Below are 19,847 nucleotides of genomic sequence, written 5' to 3'. Positions count from 1 at the left end.
AAGAAAATTCAGAAGAGTCAAGGTCGTGGGCACGAGAGCAAGTGATGTCGTTGCGCACGTAGGCGCAACATCCAGCTTTGGATTGAAATTTAGGATATATATAGTAGGAGGGAACAGAGTAGAGTGCTTGCATCAGCCAGAGAAACTGTGTGTGTGTGTGTGTTATATATATATTATTTATATATATATATATATATATATATATATATATATATATATATATATATATATATATATATAATATATATATATATATATATATATATATATATATATATATATATATTTATATATATATATATATATATATATATATATATATATATATATATATATATATATATATATATATATATATATATATATATATATATATATATATATATATATATATATATATATATATATATATATATATATATATATATATATATATATTAAACGGTTTATTAAGTGATAGCAGCTGTAAAGCTGAAAATATACACGTTAAAAATACACTTATGAAATATAATAGAAAAAAAAGGAAAAATGTACAATATGAAAGGGATATGGGGGTCTGGGTGGTAGGGGGGGAGGTGAGGTGGTGGAATGCAGTGCGTTGGTGCGGTAGGAGGCGGTGTGGTTTTTCGGATTACGGGTCAAGTGTTAAGCCCAAGGTCAACCACAGGTCAAAAAAGGGTAAGGGGTGCAGGTAGAGGCGGTGTCGGCCGTCACTCAGCTTATGGGCATAGCGATGACCTGCTAATCTATCCAGCCGGTGAGACAAGATAGGAAGAGGTGGACCGCGCGGCAGAACGTCTGCACTGCCTTGTATGTTGAGCGGCGTGCTGATTGCCCCAACCATGAGTCCACCTGAGTGACGGGCCTCAACACTGCACTGCACCTGAACCGAATTCTCCCAGCAGCATGATGGTCGGGCTGGTGTACCTGGGGGCACCTGGGGCGTCGGTTGGATGGTAAGGCCGCGTCGACGTCACACCGGCCATTTCTACTCTTCAGTGCCTTCACGGCACCACAAACGCACTGCACTCACTGTCTGTCACCATGATGTCACAAAAGTATCTTACGGTGTTGGGTTTTGATGAAAAGGGAGAGGGGGATGGACGGGAAGAGGGGAGGCCAACAGGCTAGCCCCTGGCTGCTCCTTCAGAGCGCCGTGACCCACATCTGACCTCGGTCAGGTCTGGGCCACAAGTGTGTGTGTGTGTGTGTGTGTGTGTGTGTGTGTGTGTGTTTACATTAAATGAAGCAGCTCAAGAGCAAAAACAAAACAAAATCAATAATAAGAAAAAATGCGCTAATCACTTCCCCTATAAAAATAAAATAAAAGAGTTAAGAACCGAGGCCAAAGGAGAGGTCAATTTCGGGAGGAGAGGTGTCTCGATATTCTCCTCTTGAAAGAGGTCGAGTCATAGACAGGAGGATATAACAGAGTTTACCAGTGATGATAAAGGAATGAAGATGCTAATTAGCACTTGCTTAATTGATTTGAACACTATAGGGATGAGCTTGAGTAGAAAGTCGCGTGCAGCGGGGCCCCCTGGAGGAGGTGAGGCATCCAGCCAGCAAATTTAGAAGAAGAATCAGCGTGAAAATATATCGATAGAAGACAGAAAGATCCAATATGGCGGCGGAATTTGAGAGGTAGAGTCAGTATGATGGGGGGAATTGACAAGACGAGACTCTGCTCTGTCCAAGAGAGCTATTTATGTGGAGGCCCACCACACATTAGATGCATACTCCATACGAGGACCCACAAGGCCCCTGCAAAGGACTATCTCGGGTGGGGAAAATAACTGGCGGAGATGATACAGAACGCCCAACCTCGAGGAAGGTGATTTGGTAAGAGAGGAGATAGGAGGCTTCCAGTTGAAATTTTGAGTTAAGGATAGATCCAGGATATTTTTTGTAGAAGAAAGTGACAGATGACTGTTATCGAAGAATAGGGGGTAGGTGGTTGGAATTGTGTCGAGTTCACAGGTGGAGAAATTGAGTTTTTTGCGGCATTGAAGGACACCATGTTCTTCTTGCCACAATCAGAAATGTTAGAAAGGTCTGAGGTTAAGCGTTCTGCGGCCTCCAGCCTGGAATCGTGCAGGTGTTGGTAGGGTCTTTTATCAAAAGATGTTGTAAAGTCCAGAGTAGAGTCATCGGCGTAAGAATGGATAGGACAGTTTGCTTTGGAATGACCATCAATGAACAATAAAAAGAGAGTGGGAGGTAGGACAGAAGCTTGCAGAACACCACTGTTAATAGGTTTAGGCGAAGAACAGTGACTTTCTACCACAGCAATGATAGATTAGCCGGAGAGGAAGCTGGAGATTAAAGTACAGAGACAGGGATAGAATCCGTAGGAGGGTAGTTTGGAAACCAAAAAATTGTGCCAGACTCTGTCAGAAGTTTTCGAGATGTCTAAGGCAACAGCAAAAGTTTCACCGAAACGGCTCAGAGAGGATATCCAGGAGTCTGTTAGGAAGACAGGAAGATCACCAGTAGAACGTCCCATGCGGAACCCATACTGGCGATCAGATAGTAGATCATAAATTCATAGATACTTATGAATCTTCCGGTTAAACCGTTAAAGGATTGATTCAAAAGCTTAGAAAGACAGGAAAGTAAAGGAGTAAGAAGGTAGTCTGAGGGTTTGGAGCGGTCACCCTCCTTAGGCACAGGCTGTAGGTAGGTATACTTCCAGCAAGAAGGAAAGGTAAATGTTGAAATGCAGAGACGAAAGAGTTTGACAAGGCAGGCTGTCAGCACAGAAGTACAGTTTATATGGACAATAGAAGGAACTCCAACAGGTCCATAAGCACTCTGAAGATTAAGGCCAGAGAGGGCATAGGAAACATCGCCCTTAAGAATGTTAATTATAGGCATAGTGGAGTCAGAGGGGAGATGAATAGGATGTATATACTCTGTATCGCCCAGGTTTGATACAAAATCATTTCAGCTGTATCCCATTATTCTGCGTAGACACTCATTACCAAAGGCATCAATCTGCCTCTCCAAGTCCCTATTTAGTGTCTATGTCTCACAGCCATAGAGTAAGACAGGAAGAACAAGCGACTTCAAGATTCGGATTATTTTCCTCCTACACCTTTCTCGACCATGTACTCGTGCCGGGCGAGTCCATAACACCGTGGGTTAAGTAAGTCCGCCGTTAGACTTCCTGGCGAGACCCACCGTTGTTTTGAATTACTCTACCAAGGTATGGTCATGTGCTGGCTAAAGTTGAGCGGTCATTATCAGGTGGGCGACGCAACGGATCTACGGCCGCCGCTAAACGCCGGATAGTGGCAGCGCATATTTCCCCATTACTCCTGAGAATTTTGGGTGCCGTTCTGCCCCCCCACTACCCCTGATACTTTTGGGTGCCGTTCTGCCCCAACATTCAGCCTTCCCTTGTTGGACTCCATGGTGATTGGGGTGAAAGGGGGAAGCGAAATTTAAGAAAAATTATTTGAGTAAAAAAAACTGTCCTCCCCTGGCCTGCCTCTCTTTCCGACCCCCGTATGTCCCTGGATACTCCTAAGCGGTCTTCTATCATTACCACTCTGGATCCTTTCACAGCTCCGATTGGTGCCTCTGGGAAGTCCCTGCCCTTCCGAAGGTCTACTCATGACAACCGTGCAACCTCGAGGTCCACGGAATGGTTCTCGTAAACTCAGGGGCTTCCCTACTCAACAAGGCGAAGTATTGCCTGGATTATAATAAGCCTGTTTCTTATGAAGCCTCGGCAGATCCCTCGTCGAGGGAAGCAAATTATGTTAATTCCAGCTCCTGAGTAACGGTGACTGTATCTCTTTGGAGAACTCTCCCACATATTTCAACCACCTAGTGTCAAATTATAGTTTCCACCCAAAAAGGTGCTTTACTACGCCGCTTCCAATTTGTCAAATTTATTTAATCATTGCGTGTTGCATATTGCACGGCGAGCAGGTCTGGTGTCCTCTTTCCCTATAGTGAAATCCATATCAGAAGTGTCTGCCATATCCCTTAGATGAGGCATGTTCAGCCGTTGGCAAGGATTGGAGTGAAGGGTTAAATGATGAGTGTGCAGTGATAGTAGACGATGCGCCAATGCTTGCCTGAATATATTTCTGGAAGGTCTCAATAGTGCGGGTTAGTTCAACGATATGGACAGTTAACAGCTTCTTGTCTTGCTCCTGGAGCCTTGTTTCTATGTGGTGTTTGATCAGGCACACTACGCTGCCGGATAAATGACCGGTGAAGAAATGAGAAAAAAATTCCAGAACACCAGGTGATGAGGTGGCACAAATGTTGGAGTCAAAGCGCCATGTGTGCGGAGTAGGAAAATGAGTGAAAGGGTGGCCTCGCACCTGAGATCGAGTCAGCAATGCTGTACATTCAAGCAAAGAGTGTGTATGATTATCCTAAGGCGATGCTAAGGTGTGGCGAGAGGGAATGGAAAGATTATAAGGCAAGCAGCGTCGCCAGTCATACAATAATTACCGTACAAATACGGAAATCTGACCGTTTGTACGATGCACAATAACACCTGTACGATAATACGATAATCCCGGAATTTGTACAATAATTCTGTGGAGATGTAAAATAATTTGATTATTCAATTTAAACATTTTCTCTCTCAGCTGCTGAGCATGTAGTGTATGGGTGACGTAAATGCTGGTCTGATAGATAGATAGATAGATAGATATTGACCACAACTTACAATAAAAACGCATCGTCTCTATTTAACAAAATGGTCCAAAAACTAGCATTTCTTTAAAATTCAGAATGAAAATATACACTAGACAAAAACGCAGAATACGTACAAGTTAATAAAAACAGCACCACAAAACATACAGCACTTAAAACGAATAAAACACACAAGAAACACGTTAAAAACAAACAAACAAATAAAAATAAAACACACAAGAAACACGTTAAAAAACAAACAAACAAACAAAAATTACTAAAAAAGTTGAAATCTATAAAGCACACACGGCACATAAGACACCTAAAACACAACACACCAACACATGAAAACACACTTGACACGCTAAACATTTGATACACAATGCATCCCTTACACCAAACACATGAAATACATGATACACGAGACACACGAAATACACAAGACACATGAGACACGTGACACAGGAAAGACTTGATGCACACAAAACACATGAAACATATAAAATACATGAAACACATGCCACATGAAATGATAGATTACATGAAACACATAAACCGCGGGAAACACATAACGTATATCGAGCAAAAATTTATAGCATATAAAATACCTGCAAGACCCTTAGTGGTACGTTTCAAGAATATCATAAATAATCTTGCAGGTTATGTCATCAGGAACAGTACCCGTAAACAAATCCTCAAGGGCAGTAAAGCCGTACTTTTCCCTGATATTCTGTGTCAGAGGACAGTTCTCCACCACGTGCCTTTCAGTCTGCACTGCTCCACCACACACACACACACACACACACACACACACACACGTTCTTCCAAAGGAAGGCGGCCACGCCCCCGTCTGTTGCAGCGACCTGTTTCAATTGCTAACGTGTGGCCGCTCACACGGAAACGTGTGAAAGATATACGGTGGAACTCACTTATCATATGTTTTTTGGTGTATACTTCATGCACTGACAGACTCGGGTTAATTTCCTTATATACTAGACACCTTGAGGAGTTGGAATTTACTATTAAACTGTGGACTTTCTCAATCATAGAGGTCATACCGGGAAGTTCATTTCGTAAAAAGTCTTGAATATGCTTGCTTGTGTGCGTGTTCGCTCTAGTTACACATCGTATAGCAAGCGATAGCGGGTCATCCAGAAAACCTGACCTTTGGGACCACATACTACTATAAAACTTATGTTGCTTGAACTTTATCATGTCTGGAAGCGACGGGTAACCAATTTCGGAATAGCAAACCAAGTTTGATGTTGTTCTCCTGACTCCTAAAAGTTGCTTAAGCGCCCAGTTATATAGATTGATAACTGGCTTGATATCAGCACCCACCCAGGACTCACATCCATACAGCAGGGACGACAGCATAGCAGCATCGAGGACCCGTCGCTTCACGATAAATGGTACATCATTATTCTTCTTAAGAAATGATACATACTTCAGCACCTGACACAGCTTACTTTTCGCGTGTAACTTGACAGCCGAGGACACGGAGCCGTCGCAGGTGAACGGTGATCCCAGATAGACATAACTAGTGCAGTGGTCAATTACCAAACCATCCACGTGCAACGGCTCCGTGTCTCCTGCCTCCTTATATTCGACCTTGTTATAACGACCCAAGATAACCTTGTCAGTAGTGTCACGGTAGGAGAACACCTCGGTTCTTGCGATCATAAATTAGTGCGCGTCGACATTAAAGCTCGATCATCAGTGACTGAAAATAAAGTAAAGGTGCCCAATTTCAAAAGAGCTAACTTCGTAGAAATCCGACAAAAACTAACAGAAATACAACTATCAGATGACGGCAACGTAGAGGAAGCCTGGCTAAGCCTTAAAAATCACTTACTCACTCAGCAGAACACATTCGTCCCCTTGTGCGAGAAGCGAATTAACACTAATAAAAGCCCACCGTGGTTTAATAGCGAAATTAAACAATCAGTCAATGAGAGAAAATTGTTTTACAGGTTAAAGAAAGAACAAAGCACGCCCGAGAACATTAGACTTTATAATGATGCCAGGCGACGAGTAAAAAGACTAGTAGGTCAGGCAAAGCGTAGATATGAAGAAAATATTGCAGCCAACTGTAAAAATAACCCGAAATCTTTCTTCAGTTACATAAACAACAGAAAGGCGATCAAAAGTGGTATTGGACCTTTAACAAACAGCGACGGTGCACTAGTGACTGACAGCCAACACATTGCAAACCTCTTAAACAATTACTTTTCCTCGGTGTTTAATACTAACAGTCTTCCTCTCGCTACCACCAACACCAGTACTATTGTAAATCTCGAGCATGCATTGCCTAATTTTGAAATAACAACCGATGAAGTCCTTAAAGCTCTCCATTCACTTAAAAGAAATAAAAGTCCTGGACCTGACAAAGTATATCCAACTCTGCTGAAAGAAACGAAGAGCGAAATACTCTCCTCCCTCACAACCGTATTCAATATGTCCTTGCGACAAGGCATCGTCCCTTCAGATTGGAAAAAGGCTAACGTGACACCGATTTTCAAGAAAGGAGACAAAAAAGTACCAGGTAATTACAGGCCCATTAGTCTAACTTCGGTTGTAGGTAAGCTACTTGAGGGCATAATTAGAGACAAAATTGTGAGTTACCTTGAAAGCCACTCATTGATTGGGGACTCACAACATGGCTTCCGAAACAAAAGATCCTGCTTATCAAACCTATTATTAACCTTTTTTAACGACCTCTTCACTGTTTATGACGTAACCAAATCACTGGACGTAGTCTATCTTGATTTCCAGAAAGCGTTTGATAAAGTCCCGCATCATAAATTACTTTACAAATTAAAGCAAATAGGTATTGACGGTCAAGTAAACCAATGGATCGCGAATTGGTTGAGCAACAGACAACAAAGAGTAGTGATTGACGGATTTAACTCAGAGTGGGCGCCTGTCACTAGTGGCGTCCCTCAGGGCTCGGTCCTTGGCCCAGTGCTCTTCATTATTTACATCAACGACGTGGATGTTGGACTCAATAACCGCATTAGTAAATTTGCAGACGACACAAAGATTGGTAACTCGGTTCTCACTGACGAAGACAGGCAAAGCCTCCAAGAGGATTTGCACAAAATTTCAGCTTGGTCGGATAGATGGGAGATGCCCTTTAACGTAGACAAGTGCCAGGTCCTTCAAGTTGGAACGAGGAATAAGAAGTTCGAATACGAAATGCGCGGCGTTAAACTCAAAAGCGTTCAATGCGTCAAAGACTTGGGGGTCAAAATCGCGTCAAACCTCAAATTCTCACAGCAATGCATCGATGCAGCAAATAAAGCGAACAGAATGTTGGGCTTCAAAAGAAACTTTGTATTCAAGAATAAAGATGTAATACTCCCGCTCTACAACAGTTTAGTCAGACCCCACTTGGAATATGCGGTACAGTTTTGGTCCCCCCATCATGCAAAGGATATTGCTAAATTAGAAGGTGTTCAGCGTCGGGCAACGAAAATGATCCCTTCCTTGCGCAACAAATCTTACGAAGAAAGGCTTTCTACCCTTAACATGTTCTCTCTTGAGAAACGTCGCCTCCGAGGAAAACTGATCGAATGTTTTAAAATACTTAATGGTTTCACGAATGTAGACAGATCAACATTGTTTATGATCGATGACAGTCTGCGCACGAGGAACAATGGCGTAAAACTCAGATGTAGACAAGTAAATTCAGACTGCACAAAATTTTTCTTCACCAACGTTGTAGTGCGAGAATGGAATAAGCTTCCACCATCAGTGGTCCAGTGTAACACGATTGACTCCTTCAAAAATAAGCTCGACCGTCACTTCCTTCAACTTAATATCAACTAGAGTAGAAGTGCAACGTTTTGGAGTCTTCTGATTAATGTAAAATCACTTAGGTTTAAGGACAGACCACCAAGTCTGGACCATGGGGTCTGTGTGGTCTGATTGTCTATGTAAATCTATGTAAATCCATTAATTACAATCCAAAAAGACATACTATTCATGATTTGCTCCGTCTTCCGAGTTAGACTCTGTATGTATCTGTCAGTATTTAGCCAGCGCCTTTTGGATACAGAGTGCAAAAGATACCAGTCCAAGCAAACCTGGGCTACGTTTAGTGAACGGATTGATTAAACACTGAGCAAACGAATCATAATCGCTTCGTTTCGTAGCAAAGCAAAGAGCCCCAACTACGAATATGTTTATTTCACTGTGAGTGTTTATTTCACTATGAATATGTTTATTTCACTGGGAGTGTATATTTCACTATGATCACCATTGTGGCACCTTATTGACCCCATTTAAGACTGTTAGCTATTACTGTAGCCTGTCTCAATTAAATTTTGATCAGTCTATTTGATCTTTCAGTGTCATTCAAAATATGTCACAAAAGGATTATTGATTACATTATTCAGCCTTTTTATGAAAGGATGTACAATAATACAGATGCAAATACAATAGTTTTGACTGGTTTAGTACGATATTTAGGGCAAATTCACCTGGCAACGCTGAAGGCAAGACTAAACTGTAGTGGGAGAGAGTGAATGAGTGTGTGTGTGTGTGTGTGTGTGTGTGTGTGTGTGTGTGTGTGTGTGTGTGTGTATTTACCTAGTTGTACTCGTAGTTTAACAGGGCCTGGGCTTATGCTCGTGTGGTACCATTTCTATATAATGTGTGTGTGTGTAAGAATGTGTGTGTGTGTGTGTGTGTGTGTGTGTGTGTGTGTGTGTGTGTGTGTGTGTGTGTGTGTGTTCGTTGAGAAGCGAATATTTGCGTACATGACCAAGGCGTCCTCCAATGGCTGAAATTGAGTTCATGACCATTGAGCATGTATATATACGATCTTAATCGGTGAAAAACTGACGATATTTGCAGTTATTGATGACATAAAATAATTGGACCGAGTCTGGCATAGAGCTTTGTTTTCCAAACTACCCTCCTACGAATTCTATCCCTCTCTCCGTACTTCTATCTCTAGTTTCCTTTCTGGCCGATCTATCTCTGCTGTGGTAGACGATCACTATTCTTGCCTTAAACCTATTAACCGTGGAGTTCCACAGGGCTCTGTTCTATTTCCCTCTCTCTTGTTGTTCATCAATGATCTTCTTTCCAAAACAAACTGTTTTACCCATTCCTACGCTGATGACTCAACTCCGCATTACTCATCATCATTCAACACGAGACTCACCCTTTAGAAATTATATGATTCTAGTCTGGACGCTGCAGATCGCTTAACCTCAGACCTTGCTATCATTTCTGATTGGGAAAGGAGGAACTTGGTGTCCCTCGATGCCTCAAAAAACTTAATTTCTCCACCAATCAACTCGACACAATCCTCCAAACACCTATCCCCTATTCTTCGACTAAACACTGCAGTCACTTTCTACAACAATCATTCTCGGTCTATCCTTTACTCAGAATCTTAACTGAAAACTTCAGATCTCCATTCTCGCTGAATCAACTTCCTCCCTTCTCAGATGCTATCCATATTCAGGGGCTTTATCCGCCCTCGTATGGGGTACGCAACTAATGTGAGGGGGTGCTCCACACACAGCTCTGCTAGACAGAGTGGAGTCAAGGGGCCTTCGTCTCGTCAACTCCCCCGTCATACTAGCAATCCTACCCCTTAAATTCCGCAGCAATGTTGCATATATTTCTACCTTCTATCGATACTTTAATACTGACTGCTCTTCTAAACTTGCTAAATTCATACCTTCCCCCTCCCGCGGCCCGCTGCACTCGACTTTCTACTCTTGCTCATCCTTATTCTGTTCAAATCTTTTATGCAAGAGTTAACCAGAATCTTCAATTTTTTATCCCTTCCGCTGGTAAGCTCTGAAACAGCCTTCCTTCGTCGGTATTTTCTTCCGCCTACGACTTGAACTCTTTTAGGTATCAAGACACCTCTCCACCTATAAATGACCTCTCTTTTGGCCTCTCGTTCTTTTTTATTTTATTTTGCCGGAGAAGCGTTTAGCGGCCCTTATTCTGTTTTTGCCCTTGAGCTGCCTCCCTTGCTGTAAAAAAAAATAAAGCATTGGTGGTTCTTTTGGCCCCTGACAAAATGACACTAACGGTGATTAAAGTTTAATTTCCAGAAGTGTTTATAACAGGAACGTGGAAATAACTTTTACAAAGTATCTAGACTTGGTTAAGTCTGATTTTGATCACAGCGTCCTGAAATATCTAAAGTTCATCGCTCATAACATCACCGAGGCCTTTCCATCTAACAAACAATTTAGTATGTTCCTTTCTTTTTTTTTTTTTTCTTTTTTTACTTTGTCTTCCACATCTCCGGTACCCACCCCGTGAAGAAATCCTCATCCTGTTCTCCCAGTCTCTCGAAAAGAAAGCTTCCTATGAAAAACATCACTCGATTAGCTTTAACTATAAAGGTCCTACTAAGAAGTTTTGAGTTAAAAATCCATCAACAGAAATATTTCATGATGCGACTATCAAGAATTTAATTTCTAAACCATCGAAGAGGTAGAGGAAAATAATTGACAGCAGCATAAACTAAAAAAATTGCATAACACAAACCTCATCAATATTCTTCTTCAGCCCAGAGATATAGTCTCTATTTCGCTGCTGATATACAAGCACTTCTTTGCTGATATGGCTGAGCTGTTGTTCCTTAAGCACTATTTCTTCCTGGTGCATTTCCATCTAAAAGAAAGTGAGAATATATGATTACAAAAAATATTTTGTGAATAATTGCATAGTGTAATATAAGGTTTCCAAGAATTCTATGAAGCTGATGCCATCGTCCATAATCTTGATTGGATGACATATAATAATAACATCAAGCATAACCATAGGCATATCGAAAGAAAAGTCTTCTAACGCTGAGAATGCACCTACCTGTAAAAAAATTAAACTTCCTCCGATGCGGACAACTAGCTTTGTGAGGAAAAAAATGTAGGGAGACTGATAAAGTAAATATATATATATATATATATATATATATATATATATATATATATATATATATATATATATATATATATATATATATATATATATATAGATAGATAGATAGATAGATAGATAGATAGATAGATAGATAGATAGATAGATAGATAGATAGATAGATAGATAGATAGATAGATAGATATAGATAGGTAGGAAGGAAGGTAGGAAGACACCTACCGAACGGGCGCAAGCCACTCCCGGTGAGGTATATATGGGAGGTGAGAAGGGAGCTGAAGCCCTCCAAAGACCCTTCCCATGTCCTCACTAACCGTTTCCCTATTGTCTCACCAACACCGGAGAGTAGTTCAGCATGCTCTCTAAAGACAGATCCTCTCTTTATCCACACCACACTACATTCACATAACATATACACCTTTTTCCAAAATTCAAAATTCAAAATGGCTCAATTAAGCAATGCCTCAGGTCCCGCCTGGGGGACCACAAATTCCCAGGAGGACTCCCTTCTGGCTGCCGTCCCGAGAGGTGTCTTGATAACTCCTCGAACCTCTTTCTTCTCAATTTCTGCAACATTCGCGGTCTTCGCTCTAATTTTCATTCTGTGGAACATCATCTCTCCTCCTCTCCTCACCTTCTCTTCCTTACCGAAACACAGGTTTCTGAGGCTACTGACAGCAATCTCTACTCTGTTCCCTCCTACTATCTCTATCCTAAATTTCAATCCAAAGCTGGATGTTGCGCCTACGTGCGCAACGACATCACTTGCTCTCGTGCCCACGACCTTGACTCTTCTGAATTTTCCACCATCTGGTTAAGACTTCACTGTCATTCTATTACTAAATACATCTGTGCTGTTTATCTCTCACCTAACTCTACCAACTATGTAAAATTCTTTGACTATTTGAATTCTAAAGTGGAGCACATCTTGACCCACTCTCCCTTCGCTGAAATCTCCATCCTAGGAGATTTCAATGTTCAACACCAGCTTTGGCTTTCATCCTCTTTCACTGACCATCCTGGTGAACAAGCCTACAACTTTGCTATCCTCAACGACCTAGAGCAGTTGGTCCAGCACCCTACACATATTCCTGACCGTCTTGGAGATCGGCCCAACATTCTAGACCTCTTCCTTACCTCAAACCCTTCTGCTTATTCTGTCAAACTGTTCTCTCCGTTGGGCTCCTCCGATCACAATCTTATTTCTGCATCCTGTCCTATCGCTCCTGTACATCCTCTGGACCCACCGAAGAGGCGATGCTTCTGGCATTTTGCTTCAGCTCGGTGGGACGACCTGAGGATGTACTTTTCCGATTTCCCGTGGAATGATTATTGCTTCCAGGATAGAGACCCCTCTGTGTGTGCTCAGCGCATCACAGAGGTGATTGTCTCTGGAATGGAGGCATACATTCCTCGTTCTTTCTCTACTCCTCACGCTAAAAAGCCTTGGTTTAATCACGCTTGTTCTCGTGCTGTCAATGATAGAGAGGTAGCTCACAAAAGATACCAGAGCCTTCAAACTAATGCTAATTATGAACTTTATATTTCTGCCCGAAATCGTGCCAAATCTATTCTCCGACTAACCAAAAATTCTTTCATTAATAGAAAATGTCAAAACCTTGCTTTCTCTAACTCTTCCCGTGACTTCTGGCATTTAGCCAAAAACATCTCCTCCAACTTCACTTCTTCATCTTTCCCTCCACTCCTCAGTCCTGACGGCAACACTGCCGTCTCATCTATCTCTAAGGCTGAACTCTTCTCTCAAACTTTTTCTAAAAACTCCACAATTTTTTTTTTTTTTTTTTTTTTTTTTTTTTACAGCAAAGGAGACAGCTCAAGGGCACAAAAAAGTAAACATTAATAAAAAATAAAAAGCCCGCTACTCGCTGCTCCTAAAAAGAATCCAAAGAGGTGGCCGAAAGATAAGTCAGTTTCGGGAGGAGAGGTGTCCTGATACCCTCCTCTTGAAAGAGTTCAAGTCGTAGGCAGGAGGAAATACAGATGAAGGAAGATTGTTCCAGAGTTTACCAGCGTGAGGGATGAAAGAGTGAAGATGCTGGTTAACTCTTGCATAAGGGGTTTGGACAGTATAGGGATGAGCATGAGTAGAAAGTCGAGTGCAGCGGGGCCGCGGGAGGGGGGGAGGCATGCAGTTAGCAAGTTCAGAAGAGCAGTCAGCGTGGAAATATCGATAGAAGATAGAAAGAGAGGCAACATTGCGGCGGAATTTAAGAGGTAGAAGACTATCAGTATGAGGAGGAGAGCTGATGAGACGAAGAGCCTTTGCCTCCACTCTGTCCAGAAGAGCTGTGTGAGTGGAGCCCCCCCACACATGAGATGCATACTCCATACGAGGGCGGACAAGGCCCCTGTATATGGACAGCAACTGTGCAGGGAGAAGAACTGGCGGAGACGGTACAGAACGCCCAGCCTCGAGGAAGCTGATTTAGTAAGAGATGAGATATGAAGTTTCCAGTTGAGATTTTGAGTTAAGGATAGACCGAGGATGTTTAGTGTTGAGGAAGGTGATAGCTGGGTGTTGTCAAAGAATAGGGGATAGTTGTTTGGAAGATTGTGTCGAGTGGATAGGTGGAGAGACTGTGTTTTTGAGGCGTTGAAGGACACCAGGTTCTTCTTGCCCCAATCGGAAATAATAGTAAGGTCTGAGGCTAAGCGTTCTGCAGCCTCCAGCCTTGAGTCGTTAAGTTCATGAAGGGTGGGTCTTCTATTAAAAGAAGTTGAATAATGCAGAGTGGAATCATCGGCGTAGGAATGGATAGGACAGTTCGTTTTGGAAAGAAGATCATCAATGAACAACAGAAAAGAGTGGAGATAGGAAAGAACCCTGTTGGACAACAATGTTAATAGATTTTTTGGAAGAACAGTGACCGTCTACCACGGCAGAAATAGAACGGTCAGAAAGGAAACTGGAGATAAAGGTACAGAGAGAAGGATAGAAACCGTAGGAGGGTAGTTTAGAAAGCAAAGATTTGTGCCAGACCCTATCAAAAGCTTTTGATATGTCCAGCGCAATAGCAAAAGTTTCACCGAAACGGCTAAGAGAGGATGACCAAGAGTCAGTTAAGAAGGCTAGGAGATCACCAGTAGAACGCCCCTTGCGGAACCCATACTGGCGATCAGATAGAAGGTCAGAAGTGGAAAGGTGCTTTTGAATCTTCCGGTTAAGGATTGATTCAAAAGCTTTAGATAGACAAGAAAGTAAAGCAATAGGACGGTAGTTTGAGGGATTGGAGCGGTCACCCTTCTTAGGTACAGGCTGTGTGAAGGCATACTTCCAGCAAGAAGGAAAGGTAGATGTTGACAGGCAGAGGCGAAAGAGTTTGACCAGGCAGGGTGACAGCACGGAGGCACAGTTTTAAGGACAATAGGAGGCACTCCATCAGGTCCGTAAGCCTTCTGAGGATTGAGGCCAGAAAGGAATAGAAAACATCATTTTGAAGAATCTTTATAACAGGCATAAAGGAGTCAGAGGGGGGATGAGTAGTAGGAATATGCCCAGAATCGTCCAGAGTGGAGTTTTTAGAAAAAGTTTGAGAGAAGAGTTCAGCCTTAGAGATAGATGAGACGGCAGTGTTGCCGTCAGGACTGAGGAGTGGAGGGAAAGATGAAGAAGTGAAGTTGGAGGAGATGTTTTGGCTAGATGCCAGAAGTCACGGGAAGAGTTAGAGAAAGCAAGGTTTTGACATTTTCTATTAATGAAAGAATTTTTGGTTAGTCGGAGAATAGATTTGGCACGATTTCGGGCAGAAATGTAAAGTTCATAACTAGCATTAGTTTGAAGGCTCTGGTATCTTTTGTGAGCTACCTCTCTATCATTGACAGCACGAGAACAAGCGTGATTAAACCAAGGCTTTTAGCGTGAGGAGTAGAGAAAGAACGAGGAATGTATGCCTCCATTCCAGAGACAATCACCTCTGTGATGCGCTGAGCACACAGAGGGTCTCTATCCTGGAAGCAATAATCATTCCACGGAATCGGAAAAGTACATCCTCAGGTCGTCCCACCGAGCTGAAGCAAAATGCCAGAAGCATCGCCTCTTCGGTGGGTCCAGAGGATGTACAGGAGCGATAGGACAGGATGCAGAAATAAGATTGTGATCGGAGGAGCCCAACGGAGAGAACAGTTTGACAGAATAAGCAGAAGGGTTTGAGGTAAGGAAGAGGTCTAGAATGTTGGGCCGATCTCCAAGACGGTCAGGAATACGTGTAGGGTGCTGGACCAACTGCTCTAGGTCGTTGAGGATAGCAAAGTTGTAGGCTTGTTCACCAGGATGGTCAGTGAAAGAGGATGAAAGCCAAAGCTGGTGTTGAACATTGAAATCTCCTAGGATGGAGATTTCAGCGAAGGGAGAGTGGGTCAAGATGTGCTCCACTTTAGAATTCAAATAGTCAAAGAATTTTACATAGTTGGTAGAGTTAGGTGAGAGATAAACAGCACAGATGTATTTAGTAATAGAATGACAGTGAAGTCTTAACCAGATGGTGGAAAATTCAGAAGAGTCAAGGTCGTGGGCACGAGAGCAAGTGATGTCGTTGCGCACGTAGGCGCAACATCCAGCTTTGGATTGAAATTTAGGATAGAGATAGTAGGAGGGAACAGAGTAGAGATTGCTGTCAGTAGCCTCAGAAACCTGTGTTTCGGTAAGGAAGAGAAGGTGAGGTTTAGAGGAGGACGATTCTGGGCATATTCCTCCTACTCATCCCCCCTCTGACTCCTTTATGCCTGTTATAAAGATTCTTCAAAATGATGTTTTCTATGCCCTCTCTGGCCTCAATCCTCAGAAGGCTTATGGACCTGATGGAGTGCCTCCTATTGTCCTTAAAAACTGTGCCTCCGTGCTGTCACCCTGCCTGGTCAAACTCTTTCGCCTCTGCCTGTCAACATCTACCTTTCCTTCTTGCTGGAAGTATGCCTTCACACAGCCTGTACCTAAGAAGGGTGACCGCTCCAATCCCTCAAACTACCGTCCTATTGCTTTACTTTCTTGTCTATCTAAAGCTTTTGAATCAATCCTTAACCGGAAGATTCAAAAGCACCTTTCCACTTCTGACCTTCTATCTGATCGCCAGTATGGGTTCCGCAAGGGGCGTTCTACTGGTGATCTCCTAGCCTTCTTAACTGACTCTTGGTCATCCTCTCTTAGCCGTTTCGGTGAAACTTTCGCTGGACATATCAAAAGCTTTTGATAGGGTCTGGCACAAATCTTTGCTTTCTAAACTACCCTCCTACGGTTTCTATCCTTCTGTACCTTTATCTCCAGTTTCCTTTCTGACCGTTCTATTTCTGCCGTGGTAGACGGTCACTGTACTTCTAAACCTATTAACAGTGGTGTCCCACAGGGTTCTGTCCTATCTCCCACTCTCTTTCTGTTGTTCATTGATGATCTTCTTTCCAAAACGAAATGTCCTATCCATTCCAACGCCGATGATTCCACTCTGCATTACTCAACTTCTTTTAATAGAAGACCCACCCTACAGGAACTTAACGACTCGAGGCTGGAGGCTGCAGAACGCTTAGCCTCAGACCTTACTATTACACTATTTCCGATTGGGGCAAGAGAAACCTGGTGTCCTTCAACGCCTCAAAAACACAGTTTCTCCACCTATCCATTCGACACAATCTTTCAAACAACTATCCCCTATTCTTTGACAACACCCAGCTATCACCTTCCTCAACACTAAACAGCCTTGGTCTATCCTTAACCCAAAATCTCAACTGGAAACTTCATATCTCATCTCTTACTAAATCAGCTTCCACGAGGCTGGGCGTTCTGTCACGTCTCCGCCAGTTCTTCTCCCACGCACATTTGCTGTCCATTTACAGGGGCCTTGTCCGCCCTCGTATGGAGTATGCATCTCATGTGGGGGGCTCCACCACACAGCTCTTCTGGACAGAGTGGAGGCAAAGGCTCGTCTCATCAGCTCTCCTCCTCATACTGATAGTCTTCACCTCTTAAATTCCGCCGCAATGTTGCCTCTCTTTCTATCTTCTATCGATATTTCCACGCTGACTGCTCTTCTGAACTTGCTAACTGCATGCCTTGCACTCGACTTTCTACTCATGCTCATCCCTATACTGTCCAAACCCTTATGAAGAGTTAACCAGCATCTTCACTCTTTCATCCCTCACGCTGGTAAACTCTGGAACAATCTTCCTTCATCTGTATTTCCTCCTGCCTACGACTTGAACTCTTTCAAGAGGAGGGTATCAGGACACCTCTCCTCCCGAAACTGACTTATCTTTCGGCCACCTCTTTGGATTCTTTTAGGAGCAGCGAGTAGCGCTTTTTTTTTATTAATGTTTACTTTTTGTGCCCTTGAGCTGTCTATATATATATATATATATATATATATATATATATATATATATATATATATATATATATATATATATATATATATATATATATATATATATATATATATATATATATATATATATATATATATATATATATATATATATATATATATATATATATATATATATATATATATATATATATATATATATATATATATATATATATATATATATATATATATATATATATATATATATATATATATATATATATATATATATATATATATATATATATATATATATACATATATATATATATATATATATATATATATATATATATATATATATATATATATATATATATATATATACACACACACACACACACACACACACACACACACACACACACACGGCCCGGTAGCTCAGAGGTAGAGCGTCTGGTTCACAACCAGAATGACCGGGGTTCGACTCTCCGGCCGGGTGAAGATAAGTTGGGTTTATCTTCTTTCACGTGTACCCCCTGTTCACCAAGCAGTGAATAGGTACGCGACGTCAGGCAAGGAGTTGTGACCTCGTTGTCGCGGTGTGTTGTGTGTGAGTGGTCTCAGTCCTACCCAAAGAACGGTACTACGAGCTCTGTGCTCTTCCGTAGGGAACGGCTGGCTGTCTCGAGAGAGACCCGCAGCAGACCAAGAGGTGAATTACACACACACTCGTGTTGAGAGACTCCACAACATTGTGGGCCAGGCCAATCCATCAAGTAACTTTCTGGCAATAACCAGCATTGTTATGTACTGCGTTACCAAGGTATGTGTAACTTTTGATGTCTTTGGCATCTTTACCACATGCATGAACAGACTTAACTGCGTCATCCAGCAAGCCTTCAAATAACTGTACTTTTTATTTTTGGCCAGGAGACCTTCAGAACTAGTAGATTCACTTCCTCATGGAGTGCTTCAAAAGCCATCACACATGCTGACACGTCCATCACGCAGGCTCGTTGTATGCTGAATGAAGGAATGAAGAGAGCAACCAGGGTTGTTATGCACCTATACAGGTGCTCTGCGCATTATTAACAAGATCTAGTGTATGGTTACATGAGGGCTGGGCAAGGGAGCAGCTGCTGTCACCTGCTTTCTGCCAATCCCAGTATGGCCGCCGGCCGACCAGAATGACCTCACTTTTTCCGCTCCTCGGCCTCCCCTCCCATCCTTCCTCTATGGTTGGCATGTCAGCGTTCCACAAGAACGCGAAGTACTATACTCTGTCTATTTGTAGCTTGCAAATGGATCCTAGGCTGTTTTCGTAAGCTCGTCGCTGATTGGCCAGCGACCTGAGGCGGCTTCTCCCGCTGATCTTCAAAAACAGACCTCTCCACACTATAAGTTTTACTTCTATGCTCTGTAGCTCACTTATGTCGAGTAATACTTACTTGATTTCTTCATCATTGGACTGTAAAATGATCGTGCATTCCGACTGAATTGATAAAAAAAAAAGGCAAATTGACGAAAATAAACGATATAATGCGAGTTGAGGTCAACGACGGGGTTATTGATCTTTATACCTCTCTTTATTCCATGCCGATTTTCTCATGGAATTATCAAGCTACTGGAAAAAAAATAGCAAGTGATAAAGAAAATTCTCTTGAAGACGATGGTGTCAACAGATTACCGATAAGTTAAAAAGGAAGGGAGCTAAGCAAGGTTTAGAACAAAGCTTTAGCCGCTGGACGAGTGGCTTCGTATCGCATGGATACACGCTTCTCTCTCTCTCTCTCTCTCTCTCTCTCTCTCTCTCTCTCTCTCTCTCTCTCTCTCTCTCTCTCTCTCTCTCTCTCTCTCTCTCTCTCTCTATATATATATATATATATATATATATATATATATATATATATATATATATATATATATATATATATATATATATATATATATATATATATA

At 42.1% G+C, this 19,847-nt stretch overlaps 1 long non-coding RNA gene across 1 annotated transcript in view; it reads right to left on the bottom strand.

The window, feature by feature from the left end:
- Positions 1-11,312, bottom strand: part of LOC127000081 (uncharacterized) — a 33,727-nt gene extending 22,415 nt beyond the window's left edge. Inside the window, exon 1 of the long non-coding RNA XR_007753776.1 lies at positions 11,185-11,312. This is a non-coding gene — a long non-coding RNA (uncharacterized LOC127000081). The remainder of the gene's footprint in view (positions 1-11,184) is intronic.
- Between the last annotated feature and the right edge of the window lie 8,535 nt (positions 11,313-19,847).

This window comes from Eriocheir sinensis, chromosome 17 (assembly GCF_024679095.1).
Source record: "Eriocheir sinensis breed Jianghai 21 chromosome 17, ASM2467909v1, whole genome shotgun sequence".
NCBI lineage: Eukaryota > Metazoa > Arthropoda > Malacostraca > Decapoda > Varunidae > Eriocheir > Eriocheir sinensis.
Note: the sequence above shows the minus strand (reverse complement) of the source record. Positions and strands in the feature narration are given on the sequence as shown.